The sequence below is a fragment of the Aythya fuligula genome, chromosome 4 (genome assembly GCF_009819795.1).
Source record: "Aythya fuligula isolate bAytFul2 chromosome 4, bAytFul2.pri, whole genome shotgun sequence".
NCBI lineage: Eukaryota > Metazoa > Chordata > Aves > Anseriformes > Anatidae > Aythya > Aythya fuligula.
Window position 1 is genome coordinate 76,856,823 of NC_045562.1, and position 20,605 is coordinate 76,877,427.

Sequence of the window (20,605 nt, forward strand, 5' to 3'; positions counted from 1 at the left end):
CCCCTCATCCTGTCACCAGGCACATGGGAGAATAGAACAACCCCCACCTTGCTATAACCTCTTTTAAGGTACCTGTAGAGTGCAATAAGGTCACCCCTGAGCCTCCTGCTTTCCAGACTGAACAATCCAAGCTCCCTCAGCTGCTCCTCATAAGACTCGTACTCCAGACCCCTCACCAGCTTCGCTGCCCTTCTCTGGACTTGCTCAAGCACCATGATGTTCTTCTTTTAGCGAGGGGCTCAAAACTGAAAACAGTACTCAAGGTGTGGCCTCACTAGAGCCGAGTAAAGGGGGACAATCACTTCCCTAGCCCTGCTGGCCACAATGGACTACAAAGGACCTAGCCTTGCTGGACCATCAGTGATGATCCTTTCAGAAAACTAGAATTTATAAACTAAATAAGCCTATTAAATAAAGATCTTAAAAGTATAATGATCTTAAAATTATAAAATAAATTAAAATACATATGTCTTCAATGAATAAATGTCTCAAATGTCTATTACATTCTGATACCTCATCAGCTGTATTTCTTAGCCTACGCTACAAGAATCTGTTACCTCCCATGTCTTTATTTGTATAGATGTTCATAGCCATTGTGGGTGGAGATTACAGATAATACAATGACCACAGCAGTAGATAATGATAAATACAGATCAGCTGGAATAGAAACATGTGAATCCTTTTCACAGGTTGTAGCATATCTGTGGGAAGCCAGAAGAGAATTTGGGTATGAAAATTATAGAACATCTCAGACTGACACAATTGTTAAGAGAGGCAGTGCTATCCTTGATTATCTATATAAGGAACTTTGAAATTAGAAGTACAGAAGTACATCGTCTCTATATCCTACTGCAGAAGAGTCTTTATTGGAAGAACAAATCCAATGACTGGAAGCTGAAGCCAGAAATTTATATAATCATTAGAATGTTTTTTGTCTGTCTGTTTGTTTGTTTTTCTTTCAGGGAGTGCTTGGCTGGAGTCTCTGAATCTGGATTATTATTAGTAATAATAGTGTATTATTTATATTTATATTATTTATTTGTATCATGTCACCAATGCTACAGTCATCTAGCAGGGCTTAATGACACTAAACATTGTTCAAACATGGAACAAAAAGAAGATTGTAGACAGGAGAACACAAATGATCGGCATTACAGAAAACACTTCTGCATTACATAAATCCACTGTGAAGCTACTTTTAGAGAATTCATGCCTTTCTGGTCCTTTCATCTTTCAAGGGATAAAGCAAAAATGGAAAAAGTTGGGGAAAACCAAGGGTTATGAAATAGGTGTCACAATTTCTGCATAAGAACCAATTAAATAGACTGATTCCTCAGCTTCTGAAAGAAACAGCTGAGGGCATACATGATAGAAGCATGTAAGATTATGAATGTCATTGAGAAAGCAAACAGAAAAGTTTATTCATATTTATATTTAAAAAGAGGTAGAAGACTGAGTAAAATGATCTGACCAAAGTTTACATGTAAAACAAGCAAAAAAAAATATTTTCTTATACAGGGTATACTTAAATTCTGGAATTCACAGGCAGGAGATGGATGGTGTAGAGGCCAAAACCATGAATGAGTTCCAAATCTAATCCAATTAACTCATGACATGAGACACCTTCAGTGCCTGTTAAATGGAAAGATGGAGATAAAACCTTTGTCCTAGAAAGAGTTCATAAACTGAAGATTACTGGAAAGATGATTCAGTGAAATTATCATTTGTATGTACTCAGTTCTTACATTCCTGCTATCAACATCTCTTCCTGACCACTGCCAGAAATAGCATACTGGGCATACAGGGCCTTAGTCTGACTGAGCTCTCCCAAGATAATGGGATGGGATGGGATGGGGCTTTGAGCAACCTGGTCCAGTGAGAGGTGTCCCTGCCCATGTCAGAGGGTTTGGAACCGGGTGTGCTTTGAGGTCCCTTCCAAACTAAACCATTTGGTGATTCTATGATTAATCCTGGGTTCTTAAGAATCATGATAATGGTTGAAAATGATACACTCAGCCCATAGCTTACTGTCATAAATTATTTTGGATCCTAACTCTCTCCTGGGTGAGGGTTCTACTCTGTGTGCACATGTGTGCATGGGGGGCTAAGTACCAGCAGCTGGAGCCAGACCGTGGCTTGGAGGCTTCTGTATCCAGGGGGCAGCAACTGGAGCGTGTGCGGGTGTGCAAGTGAGCATATGGTGGTTAGCAAAGAGCAAGCTTGATAAGGCATTGAACAGGGGAAATGGCCTGGAAGCAAGGGGTGTGTGGATTTCAACGGGCAAGACTGCAGAAGGAGCTGTTTGTTGGAGGGACAAGGGGAATACTAGTCAGCTGTGTGTATATGTGCATGGGTGTGCATGTAATGTGTGTGTGTACACAATGATCTGTGCAGCCACTGGAGCATGGCTGCTGCCTCGGGGGCTCAGATGCCCAGATGCCACATCAAGCCCGGCTGCTGGAGGCATCTACACTGAAAATGTGGAGATAGATATATCTGTGTGTGCATATATTTATATATTTCTGCCAGCGGACTTCCATACTGCTCAGCAAGAGCAGGGAGCCAGATGAGACACTGGTGCAGTCTGTATTGGTGTGAACACTCTGGGCATCTGTGATCTGTGTGGCCAGCTGTGTATATGTATATATACATGTTCTATACACATGCTCTGCATGTATTTGCCGGCTGGGAACATGTGCTCAGCCCCACAACTGGTTGGGCCTGGGGGCATGGAGATGTGGCAGCCTTGCCACTGTCAGATCCAGCCCCATTTCCTCCTACCAGCTGTAGCTGGGAAAGCACCATATGTACCTTAAAATAGAACCTGATAATTTGGTAAATTATATGTAAGTGACTTCTGCACTAGCAATGAATGATTTTTCTGGGTGAGAAGGTGCTTTTCAAGCATACATTCTTAAAACACATGGCTGTTGTGAGCAAGTGAGTTAGGAGAATGGAAGAATAGGAGGCAGAGATCTCAAGGCTATGATGGAATGGGGACAGTACAAAAAGTGAAGTTTAAAGAGAAGAAAGGTGAGTAACTTCAGTGTCCGTGACAGGTAAAAAGAAAAGGTCCATCATATATAAAAAGCTAGTGCAGAAATTATTGCATAGGTCATGGTAGTTCCATGGGCTGAAGGCAGGAGTAATAGATTAGAATAGTCTTGAACAAAAACTTTTCTGAGCAGCACAAGGTGACAGCCCATCATGGCCATAGGTCTCCAGAACTATGAAGCAACTCCATCTCTCTCCAAGGCTGTGTGGGAACTTGCTGGCCCAGGGAAACATTTTCTTTGACTCCTCCACTTGCCTTGTCATAAAGGCATTATTTTCCACAGCTTTGAGTGCCATTCTTTTTGTACTGGCTTTCATATACTTGGGTGATGTAACAGGTTTTCCTGGGGTTTCCTGTTAAATTCACATTTGCTAAATTCAATGTATTTCGTCCTTGCCAGAGTTGTAGGCATACTGCTCTGCCTACTTGGACAGGATCTAAACAATTGCCTTCACCCTCTGAATGTCTCAGAATACACTTGCCTTTTCTTCTCCCTCATTCTCTCTCCCTTCCCTCCTCTCCCCTTCTCTTTCTAAGGTGACAAAAAGAAGCCATAGTTTGTATTCAAATACCTAACAAGAGATTCTGTTAAAATCAGAAACATACCCAGTGCTGCGTATTTAGCTGTCCTGTCTACTTCATCATGGAGCTTTCTTCCTTTTTTTTTTTTTTTTTCCTTTCTGCAGAATTACAAAGAAAGTATAAGAAAAAGCACCATGCTTGACAGTGCTTGCATGATTGGAGTTTTTTTACGAACTATTTGAAAGTAGTTTTAATTAACAGTTCTAGTTTTTGAAAACTGGAAGAGGTGTTCAGCATGTATCATGTTCTGAAATGACATATAGTCTGTCTCTGTGGCATCTTTCAGTAATCTTAATGTTACTTGTCTTGTAATTTACTTGTAGATATTAGCCTGTCTTACAAAAGTAAAGGTCCACTGCTTGTTGTCCATAATACACCCTCCCTTTTATCAATCTTTCACCTAGATCCTCACACTGTAGAGGAGCTCCAGCTGTTTAATACATTATTCATCTACCTAAGATGAGACTGCTTCTCCTGTGCCTCTGTTGCAAAAGTTCTCTCTGTTCCTTAGCCTACCAGCCTGTGGTGTGCACTGGCTCTATGGAGAGATTCTTGCATGTGTTGTAACTCCCCACTCCCCGCATAGTTCTCTGTGAATTTCAGAAGTATTGGAGACTGATTTACATTATATAGATACATTGCAGGTTATGGGCTGCAGTTTAGAACTTTCAGCATTTAATATAAATGAATTTATCTTTCTATATTCTCAAACTATTTGCATACAAAGGATTCCAGTCTAAAGAACAAGGTGTATCTTTGCTCACAAATGATATAGTACATGCTTAGATATCTTGGAGAGTGAAAGCAAGTATGGGATGACATTTGTTTAGAAAAGGCAACTGAGACCAAATTTCAAGGTACAAAATTATAATATTTCCTGAGCAGTTTCAAATTTGTCAACACCATGAAAAATGGTTAGTAATTTATCCTGATTTCAGCTAGGATAGAGTTAATTTTCCTTCTAGTAGCTGGTATGGTGCTGTGTTTGGGATTTAGGATGAGAATAATATTGATATCATGCTGATGTTTTAATTGTTGCAGAGCAGTGCTTACACTAAGCCAAGGACTTTTCAGCTTCTCACTCTGTCCTGCCAGCGGGCAGGCTGGGGGTGCAGCAGGAGCTGGGAGGGGACAGACCCAGGATAGCTGACCCAAACTGGCCAAAGGGGTATTCCATACGATATAGGGTCATGCTGAACAATTATATGGGGGGGCTGGTTGGGATAGGGTGGGCCGGCTGCTTGGGGATAGGCTTGGCATTGGTAAGTGAGTGGTGAGCAATTCTATTATGTATCACTTATTTTGTACACGTTATTAGTAGTAGTACTATTGTCATTATTATTATTATTTTCCTTCATTTTCTGTCCTAATAAACTGTCTCTATCGCAACCCACAGAATTCCATTTCTTTCTAATTCTCTGCCCCATCCCAGAGAGGAAGGGGAGAGGGTGAGCGAACAGCTGTGTGGTGTTTAGCTCCCAGCCAGGTTAAACCACAACATAATTCTTTTTACAACTTATTATTTTAAATAAAATAATATTTCTGAAAATAACTTTGTGATTTTTATTAGTCTGGGATTTATAATTTCCTTCATAAATTATTCAATCCAGTACTGAATAAGACTGAGATGGATACATGTGTAAAACCTAACTAGCTGTGAACTCACTTAGGTTTGTCTACCTATAGTAAACATCTCTGAAAGGAAGAATTTAAATGAGGAAAGCCCAGCTCCTCTGCTTGCTTTCAGGATAAAAGATTTCCAGCTCATGCTCTTCAAAAGGATGGCTGGGTTGTAACTGAAATACATGTTTTTCACACGTCATCTTTGGAACTCCTGTAAGACAGCTGTTGTGACTTGCTACCAGCAACCAGTCTGTTGTTACCCTATAGAATGAGACACAGCATGCAAGCATCAGTTTTACTACACAGGAAAAGCAGCTTTGCCAGTGAGACAAGGCCAGCTGCCTCTCCCTTAGGATTTCACTGAAGTGTGTAGCAGGGTGGCAAGGCCTCAAAGGGGTGGCAGGGCAAACCATCTGCTTGATAAAGCCCTTCCCACCCCATCTCTGGTTTTCATACATTTCTGCATGCTGCCACACCATCTTTCTCTGTACTTACACCAGCCACTACATGAGGAACAGACTGGGGAAGTGAGCATATGTGTTTTTTCCTTTTACATAAAGTGAGCATATGTGTTTTTTCCTTTTACATAAAGTTCTGGCAAGGAAGCTGCTTGCTGGTCACAGCTCCCTGTCAGTGAGGACTGGTGTACAAAGGGCTCCCAGGGTGCTTCCTGAACTGCAGTATGGATGCAATTACTTAGCTCTGCAGGGGTCCCTTGGTGTCTCTCCAGGATGTGTACATTGAAGGACCTGGGTCCTTGAATTTGTGTTGAGGCACTGCATTGAAAGCACAGATGGGACTGAAACCCTCTGCCTGGTTTGATTTGAAAACCCTCTTGATTACTTCCTGAGGCAGTAGCATTAGTGTGAAAGTGCTTGTTTCCACAAGGAAGCAGTAGCGTCAGTGTGAAAGAGTTTGTTTCCACAAGAAAACTGTACTGAACTAGTTGGTAAGTGAATTTCAAGCATTGTTGCTGTTCCAGGATAAGTTTGAACATGGGAACCTGTTTGAGAGTATCAGAGACAAGTTTATTTCTGGTAGTCCTAGCTGCTTTTCATGTAAAGAGCAACTCCACCACCTCGGCTTGCTGGCCTGTCTTCCCTGAGCAGGACAATAACAATAGTTATTGTTCACACTCTAGTGGATTGCACAGGTCTGAGGTGTTTTCTTCTTGCCAGAGTTCTGAGTACAACTACCTTGGCTCTTGCACCTTAAACAAAAGAAAACCACCCATCATTGTGATCACAGAAATATTTGTGTCCCATTTATAGCTGACAGCGTACTGTCTATTTGACATATGAGACGTATTTGTCTATTTGAATATGGGATCTATTCCACAATCTTTTACATGGTACAATAGTCACTGTTCTCCAAGGGGTTGTTTCAGGCTGTTTCTGGGATTGAATCTGTGCTATTTCTAATCTCCTCCGATACCTAGTCAATTTGCAGTACTCATTGAACACCTCTTATAACTTAGCAAGAAGACTGATCTTCTTGCCAACCAGATCGGAGCAGAGGAGTGCAGTGAGCAGGATGTCCTGTACAATACTGAATCAGATGAAGTTTGAGGAAAGTTAGCTGCCAAAGCATACTGGGATCTTGCTTAGCTTGGTGCACGTGTATGGCAGACGAGCGATGCTTTAAGGCAGGCTGCCTAGTAGATGGTACCTATGTCAGGCCTATGGAAGGTGGGGGGCAATGCTGTTCAGTTAGAAGGAATTTGAAAAATCCTTTAATTTGAAATATTTTGTTATGCTGCGAGGGATGTGGTGTGACATACTGGTGTGCCTCTGAACACTGTTTTGTTTTCTTTTCTTTTGTTTTTGTAACATCTCTTGCAGGTTTAGTAGGGTATAAATACTAGCACTAAAATAAATTTGATAGTGCTGTCATCAGTTATTCATATCAGGAAACTGCTTTAACAGTAAGCAGCCTTTGGCATTTAGCTCTGGGAAGAGTAGTTTGCAGTGTGGCAGACTTCATCACTTGTCTCATGTATCATGCATCATCTCATGGTCGTTGCATCCCAAGCTGCTCCCGACCTTCACATCCCTAACAAGCCCATCCCTGTTGGTAAGGACAAGGTCCAAGAGCACATCCCTCCTCATTGGTTCCTCCACCACCTGTGTCAGAAAATTGCCTTCAATGCCTTGTAGGAACCGTTTGGACTGTGAAGATAGGGACAGACTCTTTTCAGTAGTGCCCAGAGACAGGACAAGAGGCAACGGGCAAAAATTGAAACATGGAAAGTTCCAGCTGAATATGAGAAAACATTTCTTTACTGTGAAGGTGACAGAACACTGGCACATGTTGCCTAGAGCGGCTGTGGAGTCTCCTTCTCTGGAGACATTCAAAACTGTTTTCCCCACCCCCCTGTGCATTTTGAAGGAGGTAGTCCCTAAGCCAATGCAATCTAACTGCATCTAAGCTGTAAGTCTTACTTCCATATATAAAGGAACTTATTTTTGTTTGTTTGTTTGTTTGTTTGTTTGTTTTAAATCAAGGCTCATGTGCGTGTTTGGCTTGTCCCAATGGCTGGTGTATATGATCACTCACATGCCCCGAAACTCCATGTGCTGATGTTGGATCTACATCCCGTAGAGGTCCACATCCTGTGTGTTCAGCTTTTCTTCCTTACTGTGTTGTAGTTATTTTATTATTTAATTTAATTTAATTTAATTTAATTTAATTTATTTTTTTTTTTTCTGAAAGAAATAGTGGATTTTTTGTGTGTCTCTCTATGATTGTATCAAACCAGGATGCAGTAAATATGCATAAGCGAGTAGGCTGCAAAGCGTAGTGGACAGTATCACAATGCTACTCTGCTAGCAGTGGAGAGCTGGGTGAAGGTGCCCAGGGTAAGGGCTTGTTCTGCCTCAAGTTGAACATAAAATTTCAGAAGTTGGGCATCCCGGGGGATGTTTGTAGGACTGTTTTTAGATGATAAAAGTTCAGATGACTGTGGATGAATGGGATTTTATTTGCTCTTTCAGATAGCTATTCCTACCAAAGATCATTATCAGTTATAAAACATGAGCTTGCAGTTTATACAGTTCGTAGCATCTGTAGCAAGGTAAATTGGCAGATGAATAAATTAGCAAGTACAAATACACGTGACTCTATAGATAAGATTAAATAAAGTGCAGTTACTTCTCTGTAAAAAAATTGCTAATGGTCAACACTGACCGTTTTGGGTGATATTTGCAACATAAAGGGTAAAGAATGTGGAAATTTCTAGTATTTTAATGTTACTCTTAACAAAACTGACGTACTAGCTACTTGCTATTTCTAGTTCTTCTGGCGCCCCCCCCCCCTGCTGCCACCTGCTGGCGAGAAAGCGCTACTGCAGGCGCAACGGCGCGGCGCGATAGCGCCCTCTGTCGCCACCTGTTGGTGAAAGGTGGGTACTGCAGGCTGAGCGGCTCGGCGCATGAGCAGTAGCGCCCCGTCGCCCTCTGCCGCCCCCTCTGGCCAAAAAAGCGGTACTGCAGGCTGAGCGGCGCCGCGCATGCGTGGTAGCGCCAGTGCCCCCGGCATTCTCATTAGTGCCCCTGCCCGCGGGAAAATGGCGGCGCCCTGCGCCGGGGCGGAAGTTGCGTCGCCTCAGCTCGGGACGGGACGGGACGCGGCACCGCACCGAGTTTGGTGGTCGGGGCCGCCCCGGGACGGCGCGTGGGGCGAGGCGGCGGGCGGAGCGCCGTGAGGTCGGCGGTTCCTGGGGCGAGAGCGCTTGTGTGGGGCGGGGGGCGTGCCTTGCCGTGCCGGACCCGTGCTCCGCGGGGCCGTGGGGTCTGGCGGCGGTGAGCCTGGGCGAAAAGGGACGGGAGAGGGAGAGCACGGAGAGGGAGAGGAGAGGGAGAGGAGAGGGAGAGGAGAGGGAGAGGAGAGGAGGGAGCGGCACCGGGGGGGGGGGGGGGCGTTCCGGAGTCCCCGCGGGGGCAGCTGGGCTGCTCCGTCCCGAGGCATACTGGGAACTGTAGTCCTGCGCTGCTGGGCAGCCGCCTCGGTCACTGCGCAGCGTCTGACCCCGTTGTCGCTGTCGCTTTGGCCCGCGTAAGGCCTGTCACACCCCTGTGTTCTCCTTGGGGGGGTGACAGCTCAGCCTCCGGATCCTTACGGAGTAGAAAGCCGGGGGAAAGAGCGAGTGGGAAATGCCTGAACCGCGAAATCGTCCCGGTGGCACCCAGAGCAGGAGCTGCGGTGAGTGTCCTGCTGCCCTTTCTTAACCTGTCCCGTGGAACGGTGGGGAACAGGATGGTGAGGGTCGGAGGGGGGACCGCTGCTCGGGGAGGGCTGGGCATCAGTCAGCAGGTGGTGAGCAGTAGCATCTCGCATCGCTTGCTTTGCAATGTTCCCTCATCATCATCGTTGTTATGCTTTCCCTGTCTTCTTTGTCCTATTAAACTGTCTTTTTATCTGAACCCTGAGCTTTGACTGCTTTTTCTTCCTGAGTCTCCCATGGTGGGGAGAAAAGCACCACTCAGCCATTTGCTCTGTCCACCTGCCAGGTTCAGCCAGAATGAGAACACAGACAGGAAACAGCAGAATGCGCGCGTCCTCATCTGGCTTTCAGAAGGACATGGACTATCAAGCTACTCTAGCGAACAGTTTGGGGTTGGTTGGGCAAGTTCTCCTGACTTCGTGAACTTGTCAAGACTACTGGTCTTCTCTTTCTATTGTTATTTTTCTTAATACTTACCACAAACCTGTGCCGAATTTGAAAAAGTTACAGGGAGGTCACCTGTGCCGTCTTTGCGTCTCTTTGGAAAGGAAAAAGCGTTGTGCAGAGGAGTGACTCTGTTTCTGTAATCTCTTGTCAAAATCTTCTGGGTAAACGGATCCTTCAGCTCATTGAATACAGACGACCTGCAAGGTTGTTTGCCATTCCCACGATGGGGATAACTGCAGACTGGGTAGCAAGTGGGAAGGAGATCCGAACGACAGCTAATGTCACCGTCAAGAGCACCATGGCGTGGGAGCAGCCGGGGACAGGACACAGAAGGAGAACTCAATGAGAAGGAGCTGCTCTGGAAGGTGGAGGCAGGCAGTGACCCAAGAGGAGCAAAATCAGCAGGGGAAGGTGGGATGGGGGGGGGATGTTAGGAATGTTAAGAGAGGAGGAGCAGCTGAGGGGAGCGACTTTTCCCTTTCCTGCAGAGGGAGATGATGATGGAAAACCTGCCCCAAAGAAATGCTTGCTATTTGCTGTTCAGGCTTTAAAGCTGCACGCGCATCTTCCTGAGAATAGCTGCACGTGCATGGCATCGCAGGCCTTGAGCTGCTTGGGCAGGGATCTTTCCATGCAGGGCTGCATGTCCCCGGGAAAGCCATCATCTGGTGGAAGAAAGCCTGGGGGACTTCTCAGAGGTAAGAAGCCTTCAAATGTACTGAGACCGCTAACTCATGTACCGAGCGTGTGAGATAAACATCTGAGGCACAAAGATTGAGGATGACTTCTCAGAGGTAAGCAGCTTTCCCATTGTTTTCCCGTCTTCTCAGGAGCCGCGCCGCGCCTCGGAGGCTTTCCTCTCCCTGCGTCCTGACAGCCGGCTCTCTCCTTGTGCTGCGGTTCACCGGGGCAGAAGCAGCTCCCCGCCGCTAGGACCCCTGCGGGGTTTGTTGCCGAGCGAAGGTGGCGCACCGGGTAAAGCGAGGAAAGCCGCAGCTGGCGTGCTGCGGTCGCAGGGTTCTCAGGAGAGAGAGCAGCCCGTCCGTCCCGACTGCCCAGGTAAGTCGCAGCGACCTCGGGGTGGAATCAAGGCGTGCTCGTAAGCTTCCTGCAGCCCCGGCTCCAAGGCTTCATTGAATTTGCGGAAGCGCGAGCTGCTCGGCGCTGGGAAGCGCAAAGGGAAGGAAGGCACGTAGTGCCTGCCGAGTCGTAGTAGCCTCTTAGACCTAGAATGAACTGGCCTGTCAGGCTCTGTCTGTTGCTCAGTCTTTGGTACGAGAGGCTAAACTTTGTCCCGCCTCAGCTTTCGGAGTTGTCCTAGGAATAGACCGGTGCTTGCGGGGCTTTCCAGGACGCTGGTTGCGGTCAGTGAGGACAGACGTGAGAGGCAATTTCTGTCTGTCTGTCTGTCTATTGGTTATGTCCCAAGAGTTTTGCTTGAACTGTGTGCAATAAAGGAGGCCTTGGGCCTGTACTGAGCAGCGAGAGAGAGCAAAACTCTGCGTAAGCACTGGCCGTGGCAACGTTGCTTGGGAGTTGAGCGGCTGGGGGTCTTTCCAGAGGTGGGGGGTCTTCCCAGCGGAACTCGGTACGCAGGCAGAAACGTGACCTTCGAGGTCTTTGTTTGTCTTGCGCTGCAGCTGTGGTATTTGCCCCATAACTGTATGGAGTTGCTGAATTCTCGAGGGGATGATGATAGAGACGTCCCTGGTTCAGCCTTTTTTTGCCGCAGTCCTTGCAGAAGTTGTGGAGAAATGAGTAGTATCCTTCTCTTTAAGTTCACCTTTTAAAGAGTTCTTCCTGCAGACTCCTGTCTCCGTGGTTTAGGTACGTGATTTGTGTGAAACAGAGCCAGGCTTTCCTGTTAACGAGTGCCCTGATTGAAATTCCCTGTTGTTGGAGAACAAGAACCATCAGTGGTGCTTGGCAGTTTAAAACCTCTTGGCTTACGCAAAGGCTAACTTGCCAAAGCGAATGGGAAGTAGCCTAAAGTTCAGTAAATGCGCTGAATAGAAAAGGCCGTCTTCTTGACGGGAAAAGAGCTTTGCAGAACGTGAGCTTTGTTTCCCGTAGGGCTCCCTGCTTGCCCACCTGTTCAGCGATTACTGCAGGCTTTGACTGGTCCCCTCAGGCCCAATATCGCACACGTGCTGTGCTGCAGACGGTGCCTTAGCTTCCTTGCCGTCTCGTGCTGCGTTACTTGTACCTGCAGAAAACTTACTTCAGTGTCACAGAAAGCCCGTGGGAAGCGTTCCCGACTCACGCCGGTAGGACCATCCCGTCGCGGCTGGTAAAATCCAGGAGCAGGACGATGCTTGGAAGAACGTCACCTATGGAGGAGAAGACAACAGTCTCCTTCCTGTTAGGCAACAGGTTTCCAAGACTGGTTTCCCCACCCCCCTGTGCGTTTTGAAGGAGGCAGTCCCTAAGCTGATGCAATCCAACTATCCAACTGCATCTAAGATGCTGGTTGTTACTTCCATAAGCTATAAAGGAACTTAATGTGTTCTGTGTTTTTAGGTCGAGGCTTGTGTGCGTGAGTTTGGCTTGTCGCGATGGCCGGTGTAGATGATCGCTCACGTGCCCCAAAGCTCCTTGTGCTGATGCTGGATCTGCCCCACGGTAAAGGACCGCATGCTGTGTGTTCAGCTTTTCTTCCTTACCGTGTCGTCCGTATGTATTTACTTCTCTGAAGGAAAGGGTGGATTTTTCGTGGGTCCCTCTGTGCGCGTCTCGAACCAGGCTGCAGTAAATACGCGTAAGCGAGTAGGCTGCTGCAGCGCGTCCTGGACAGTATCAGGGTGCTACTCTGCTAGCAGTGGAGAGCTGGGTGAAGGTGCCCAGGGTAAGGGCTTGTTCTGCCTCAAGTTGAACAGAAAGTTTCAGGAGTTGAGCATCCCAGGGGATGTTTGTAGGACTGCTGTTAGACGATAAAGGTTCGGATGGCTGTCGACGAAGGGGATTTTGTTGGTTCTTTTTCGATAGCTGTTCCTGCCAAAGATCGCGTCGGTCACAAAAGGTAGTAGTAACCTTGCGGTTTCTATGTTCTGCAGCGTTTGTACTAAAATACACTGGCAGATGAATAAATGAGCAGGTACAAATACACGTGACTCTGTAGCTGAGACTAAATAACGTGCAGTTTCTTCTGTGTTTTATCTTCCAAAGCACGTTGTTGCTGAGCGCCTGAGCTTTTTGCTCGCGTTACCGAGGAAAGGAATGGCAGTGCTTCTTCCCCCCTCATCTCTCTTTTTTTTTTTTTTTTTTTTTTTTCCCCCCTCTCCTCTTCTTCCTCGATGACAGGGTACTGGAAATGTTTTCCTCGGATGTCCACGTGAAAAACGAAATAAATAAATAAATGCTGATGGTGAAGACACTGACAGAATTGGGTGACATTTTCAAGGTAGAGGAGGGGCGAAGAATGTGGAAATTCCTGGTACATTAGTGGTGCTCTGTTAACAAAACTGACGTATACGCCACTTGCTGTTCCTTATTTTTTGGTTTGGTTTTCCTTTCAGTAGTCTCCCCGAAGGCTTTTGCGGACACACGGTGTATCTTTTCTGTTCTTCCAGTATTCGTTTGTCAGGAAAGACGACCATGCAATCCGAGGGCTGTGGACAACCATCTACCAGGTGGTTGTTGCAGCCTCCATCGGTCATGTTATTTGTGCTTTTAGCTCGCCCTCTCCTATATCTTGAGTTGAATTTTTTTTTTTTTTTTGGCAACGCTATGTTTGCAGTGATAGCATTGCTGCCGAGGTATTTTTGACTAAAAATGATCTTAACTGTAGTAGTGAATTCACAGAGTGTGGCTTTGTGTAACGACTCCCGCGATCACAACTTTTTTTTTTTTTTTTTTTTTCCTTTGTCACAGATAGGAGGAAAGCTCTTTCCAGAGAGATGGAAAGAAAGTTGTTTCAGAATACGTTCAGAATGTCTGAAGTTGTTTTGGAATTTTTTTGTTTTGTTTTGTTTTGTTTTTAGTAGTTAACGGTAGTACAGCCCACAGAGCAATTTCTTTGTGCGTGAGAACTCGCGGGTTAACTGAAAGTTACTTGTTTTATTATAAAACTAGGATTTGAAGCCACGGGCATTCAGAAATGCATATGATATGTCTTGTCACAGTCTTCTAGATCAGCTAACCGGAATGAGAACCAATCTTCTGAAAACACGCAGGGATATCGTGGGGCAGGATGAAGGTAAATGGACACAATTATTTATTAATATTCTGGTACAGCTATTTAATTCACCTAAGTGTAGTGTTTCTGTCCTCGGTGTGGGAGAGGAAGTAGACTTTGCATCGTTTCTTGGGTCAGTCGTCCTTCCCTAGATTCCGAAGGAAAAGAATGAAATTTCTGCCTTCTGTCACAAAACATGTTGTGCGTGCTTGGAATTTGAAAATTAAGTTTCATGGGTGAGCTTTCCTGTGCAACAGGATGCAGTAGATGTTCTTATAGTGATGGTGAAAGGAAAGAGGGGCTTTATTTGCCTTTTGCTTTTCCTTTGTTTTGTAGAGGGAGGAAATAGTGATTTCTAGATCTTAAATGCTAACACTGGAAATGGAAGCATGCGAGGCTTGTATTTCCTTAGTCTTAAGGTAGACTAAATTTAGATACCTTGTTCTGCTGCAGACTGCCTTCACGGCGTTCCTGTTGCTCAAAGGGGAAATCGTCAGGAGTAGTTGAAAATGATGCCTTCACCCCTTCGGGAGATTGATCCAGATCAACCAAAAAGGCTTCTTCATACACTTGGCAGTCTGTTCAAACAGGATGAGAAGGTAGGAGAAGTCTTGCTATCTGCTGTATCACTATTTGAAAAGTAACTGAATTGTAACACGGAGGCAAATACTCTGGTAGTGAATTGACGAAGCAATTGTTTTTTACTTATATTAAAAAAAAAAAAAAAAAGTCTTTTCAGGGTACGATGATAGATGAAGCAGATAAATTTGTTGCTGGGCCTCAGAATAAGATCAAGCGTCCTGGAGAGCCCAATACTCCAGCATCACTAAAGAGAGAAGGCGTAGCACGTCGCCGCTATTGCGACGGCCACAGTCACTGTTGTGACAAACCATGTTGGTGGGAAAGGGCCACCCTGTGCTGCTGGATCTCCGTCACCATATCTGAACCTCAAAGGCATGCCAACAAATAAAAGTATGTTGGAGTTGTTGTAGTACAGGAACTTGTGTGGTCATAAATGGACATAGTGTGCAGGAAAAAAAAAAAAAGGTCTCCGTGCTTTCTGTGTTAATTCAAAAGGACACGTAAGTTTTTTAGAGTTAATTGGGACTGAATTTCTTTGGTCGGCTTAGACAAACAGGCTGTTGCTATAGGTAACGAAGTCCTGAATGAGCAATAATTTGGAACTGTTTCTAAAAAGTGCTGAAACCTTTCACCACGATGGTTTGGCGGTAGCAAGGATTTCATTTCAGCTTTTAATTCTCATTTGTGTATTCTATAGTGGGGAAGGGAGAAGTGGGGAAGGAAAGTGTGTAAAAAAAAAAAAAAAAAAAAATTTTAAATTTCTCACAAATAGTAATTTACCCACCTGTTGCAGCAGAGTCGAAAGAAAAATTTGCTGGAACTGGGGGAAGGAGGGGAAACTTTAGTTTACTTTAGTCACTGAAATGGGAATACAGCAAATAACTTCACGACAGTCATATGAGACGGTAGCGGCCCAAAAGGAGGTATTCCTGTGGTTGCGTCAAAGGGTGAATAAAACTACTGAAGTGATCTGACAGTGCTGAGTAACTCTCTCCACAGTACTTTCAACAAGAAGGGATGCAGAATAACGTCCTTCTGTGTTTTTTGATCCTGCAGTTATATGCACTACTAAGCTCCTTCTTATTTTCAGACACTGGTATCAGTACTGTCCAAGATGGTAATGGAGAGAAGAAAGCAGAAAACTGTCAGTTGCTGGAAAAGCAAATTGATGGCTTGTCTGTGCAAATGGCTTCTTCGGTTCCAGCTGTTAAGGGAGAGGATGAAATGTCACCTGGTGACTTAGACTCTCTACATGATGAGTTCAATTGCTTAAATGATGCAAAGATGGCTTGGATCGTAAACCTGGTACCAATGCACTTGTTCGAGGGCCTCTAAATTACGGCGTGGCTGGAGATGACCAAAAACGAGTGATGGAGTCTACTTCTGAATCTGTGCCAAATTGATTTAAAATAACACCTACAATGTTGGAGGGAAGCGATGCTGGTATTAAAATCAGAGTGGTGAAAGAGGTTCGCAAACGTGGAAGAAGTAAGTTCTTTATTAGTGTATTAAAAATAGGCTAGGGGTACAGCAGACTTTTTCTTGAAATGAGGATCTGTTTTGAAAATAAAACCTCAGATTTGGAATGATTTTTGATTACTCGTGCACAAGTAGTGGAAGAACAAGAAAGTAAGTACATGTATTCACAGTCCAACTTTATATCCTCACCGTCCTTACTGCAGCACTCTTAAGCAGGCTTAGTCACAGCACCATTCGTGTTTTCATAGTTGGTTCAGAGAAGAAAACACAGAAACCAATGAAAAAATACTGTTGTTTCACATCTGAGGTGTCCGGTTCATTCTTTTGCGCTACTTTTTTTTTTTTTTTTTGTTAAACTTTATACGAGACAATCGTGCTCATGCTCCACATAGATCGGTCATCTTGTAAAGAGTAGTTATCTTAAACCTCTGCTTTCAAAAATGACAGCTCTAGGTTGAAACGTGGCTCGGTATCCCTTTGTTTCTATTAACTGCTGATCATGGCAGCGTGTTCGTGGAGATGCAAGGCTTCTCTGCTGATTAAACCTAGTCTGCATTTTCCAAGGGCAGGTGTTTCTAGATACTGCTCTTTTAGGAGAACAAAATTCAGCGTTACATTTGAATATCAGCTAATCGATATCACTTCAAATTATTGGTATGCTGGCTTTTTTTTCTTACGTGCATTACTGTATGCAGAAATGGGAAACTCTAGGCTTTGTTGTTTTTCCTTTGGCTGTTGAGATTTACTGAAAATGCATTTACAAGATCTGTTTCTAATATCTGTTTGGATCTCTTCTTTAAGATCGTGAAAAAAATCTTCTCTCTTCTTGAGGAGGTACGTACAAGGACGGATGGAAACTCAGAAGTATTTCATTGAATTTGCTATAAGGGAAGGAGCAAGGTTTGTATAGATACGAATGATTCGGAGTTAAACGCTAACGTTGTTCATGATAGCAAATCTCAGTCTTTTCCAAAACAAGTGTTTTGTTTTGACATACTTAAATTATTACAGTTTCAGCGGTCAAACTGCCGTTGTATTTTCTGAAGTAAATGGTCGTTACCTAGAGCTGAAGTGTGAAATAGAAAGATACGGGTGGTTATGGAAGAAAGACCCAGAATTTGCGTGGGTTGGGGAAAGGTGGCTGTATCAAATTAAATTTGCCATTCTGATGTCAGAAATGAGGGAAGCTCTTCCATGCTGGAAACAGAGAGCCTCTGCTAATACTGTTTGTCGTGGCAAAATAATACTGAGTTATTTAACTGCTGTTTTTGGAAGAAGAAATGAAATTACTTCCCTAGGTTTAAAAATCGTGTCTTAATACAGCACTTAGAGAGAACGCTAGAGGAGCTAGAGTTCAACAGCCTACCCAACAGAGTTAATCAGGTGAACGGTAGATAATAGTGTACCAGCCAGAGGAATACGGACCGGGAATGAGTTTGCTGTGCCGCAGAAGAGTGGAAGAGGACGTAGCTGTTGCCCTCGCCATCCTGGCGGTCAAGTGATCTTACTGTCAGAGTCCGAGAAGAAGCAGCAGAGCTTTAACTTTACGAACCTCTATCGGCAGAAGCTGGGCTGTAACCTTAAGGACGTGCTATGAAAGGTGTGGCTTTTTTCCTGTGGAGGGTGCTCTTTGCTCAACAGGCTGAAAAAAATAACCATTGCTGCCCCTCCTGCAGGTGGTGAGAATTTACTCACTTGAATACTGTCGTTAGCCGTTTTACGTGCAATAGGCAGTGGATCGCACTAAAATGGGGCACTGTCAAATGCACACAGTGTCTGCATTGTGGAGAGATCCCATCTGTTGTGTGTGTGTGTGTGTGTGTCTCCCCCCAATAAAAAAAACAAACAAACAAAACTCCCAGAAACACCTGCACTGGTAATATTGCATGTTGCCAGCACAGAGACGAGGGCCTTGTTCCCGAGAACTGCTAGCCATGCCTTTAAACTTGAGATTCAGCGTAGATCGAGAGTAAAGAAACTGCTGTTGTGTTAATGAAAGCTAAAGACAGCCCTGTGACTGTTACCACTTGGTGGTTACTAAACAATCTACCTCAGACTCTCTTCTGTTTTTATCTGCAGACATTATGAAAGCGCACCTGAGGCTTCCCAGGTCCCTGACTTCAGTTCTCTTTCATCCCGTGAGGAGGACGGAGATTCTTCAGGTGGCCTTGCCTTGGCACACGCTGTGCTTTGGAAGCACTAAAAAGAAATGCTTTTAAAAGTGTGCATTTATTTTAATGTTCATACAAAAGAGATTGGTTTTGAACAGTGTTGTTACCGGATCACTAATTTGATATTTTAACTGTATACATTTTTTAGAACATAGGTGGGTGTGTGTGTGTGTGTGTGTATATATATATATATATAAAAAAAAAAAATAAACCGTTTTATTAATTCTCGTTAAGTGCTGATCTGAGGAGTCTGTAATGGGCAGCGCTGAATTCCTCGAATTGTCTGTCACCAACAGACCGCTAATATTTTTTGTGAAACCAGTCTGCATATCCTGAAACCCCACTTCTGGTAATAGCTGCGGAATGTGTTTGTTACTTACCTCCCGGTAGCACGTACCCTGGAGCACCTGCCTCATCAGTCAGCTCAGCCTGTACAGGGTGTACATTTTTGCTCCAAGGCTAAAGTGTTAAAGACACCAAGTTCCAGCTTACCAAATCCTTGGTTACCCGAGTTAATATCCTCCCTTCCGTTCCTCTTACTCTTTTGTTCAAAGGTAATGTTGTGAATCACAGAAAATGCAACGAAGACTGGAGCACCTGCACGTAATTAATATTTTCCTTTTAAACGGTAATATGCCAGTAGTAAGTGGCTCTTCAGATAATTTTATTTTCGGTTGTTCTCATTTAAAAACAGTCTCCTGCTCCTTTAACAGCTTTCTTTTAAAAGACAGGTTGAAGTTGTGCTGGCGTTAAGAAGCTCTTTACAAGGTACTGGGGCTGTCCTGAGGATTCCACTTGACCAGCCAGCAGAAGAGGCAGGGAAACATACTTACGTTGATGGCCTGAACTTCTCTTCCCATTACTCTTTTTAGTACTAGCCAGCGTGTGTGAGACATCTTTTCCTTCTCCTGTGAAGCAGTGGGCTGGTCTTTCTGGAAGAGGTTGTTTGACCATTGGAATTACACCAGTGAGATTCAAGAAGGAAATGAAATCCAAAAGCAGCAGCGTATCTTTATTATTACGTTAAGTGAGAAAGTGACACGTGGAACGAACTCGTTATAAACAATTCTGAACTCTTTTTCTTAGCGGGAACGTACTTATCTGTACCGTTGAACGTACTTGGGGGGGAAAAAACCAAAAAAAATAAAATAAAAAACAAACAAACAAAAAAAAAAAAAAACAAAAAAAAAACCACAGGAGTACCTTGGAATACATAGGGCGATTCATCCCTTCAGGATCATTACACGGCAGCTGTATGTCACCACAATACACCTCTTTTGCTTAATGGTGGACTTCTAAGAGGGAATTTACTTGGGTCAGGTATACTGTGTGTATGTGGTTTTATGCACGTAGAACTGCCTGTACTACACTATCTTTTAAATAGGTGGTGGTAAGAGGAGACAGCTTTCTTCTAGTAGATTCTTCCTTAAGTTTCTTTAGTGATTCCGGGGGCGCTCACTTGACCGTGATGTGCCTGACCTGGTTAGCATCTAAACCTCCTCCTCTGATGTGGTACAGCTGTCTGCTAAATTAGTTACAGAAAGATGGTGACTTGAACTCAGCCAGTTCTCTCTTACCTCGCTATTGTTTTATCTGGATAATTTGAATTTGGATTAGAGCAGCGGAGGGAAAAGATGCCTTACACTGAAACGGACGCGAGTCTGTGAGAAGAAAGCCAGGCGTCCTTGGAGACTGTGCCAATGAAAAGGCGAAGAAAACTGAGTGGAATAAATCTGAGTGCACATAGTCCTGCATCCCGAAGGGAGCACAGAAGGAAGGTTGCTTGCTTAGAAGAGCAGTGGATGCTTCGTGCCCGCCTTAAAGAGAATATTAACAGAGAGAATTCTTTGTAAGACAAGCTGCCCCGCGGGGTGTGGGTAGCAAATACGTTGGAAAAAAGACAGCCACAAGCTCCGAATGGCACAGTAGGCGAGCTGTGATCCGCCCGACAAGGCCTCCCGCGGGCGCCCTCTGCCGCCACCTGCTGGTGGAGAACGAGTACTGCAGGCGGCCGGGGGGCGCGCATGCGCGGTGGGCGTCCGGGGGGCGCCCTCTGCCGCCACCTGCTGTTGGGAAAAGGGTACTGCAGGCGGCCGGGGGGCGCGCATGCGCGGTGGTGCCGGCGGGAGCCCTCTACCGCCACCTGCTGCTGTTATTCGGGTACTGCAGGCGCCCGGGTGCCGCGCATGCGCTGTGATGCCGGCGGGCGCCCTCTGCCGCCACCTGCTGGTGGTAAATGGGTACTGCAGGCGGCCGGGGGGGCGCGCATG

At 45.0% G+C, this 20,605-nt stretch overlaps 1 pseudogene; it reads left to right on the top strand.

Annotated features, from left to right (window-relative positions):
* Positions 1-13,242: 13,242 nt before the first annotated feature.
* LOC116488674 lies at positions 13,243-19,469 on the top strand (annotated as a pseudogene).
* The last annotated feature ends 1,136 nt before the right edge of the window (positions 19,470-20,605 follow it).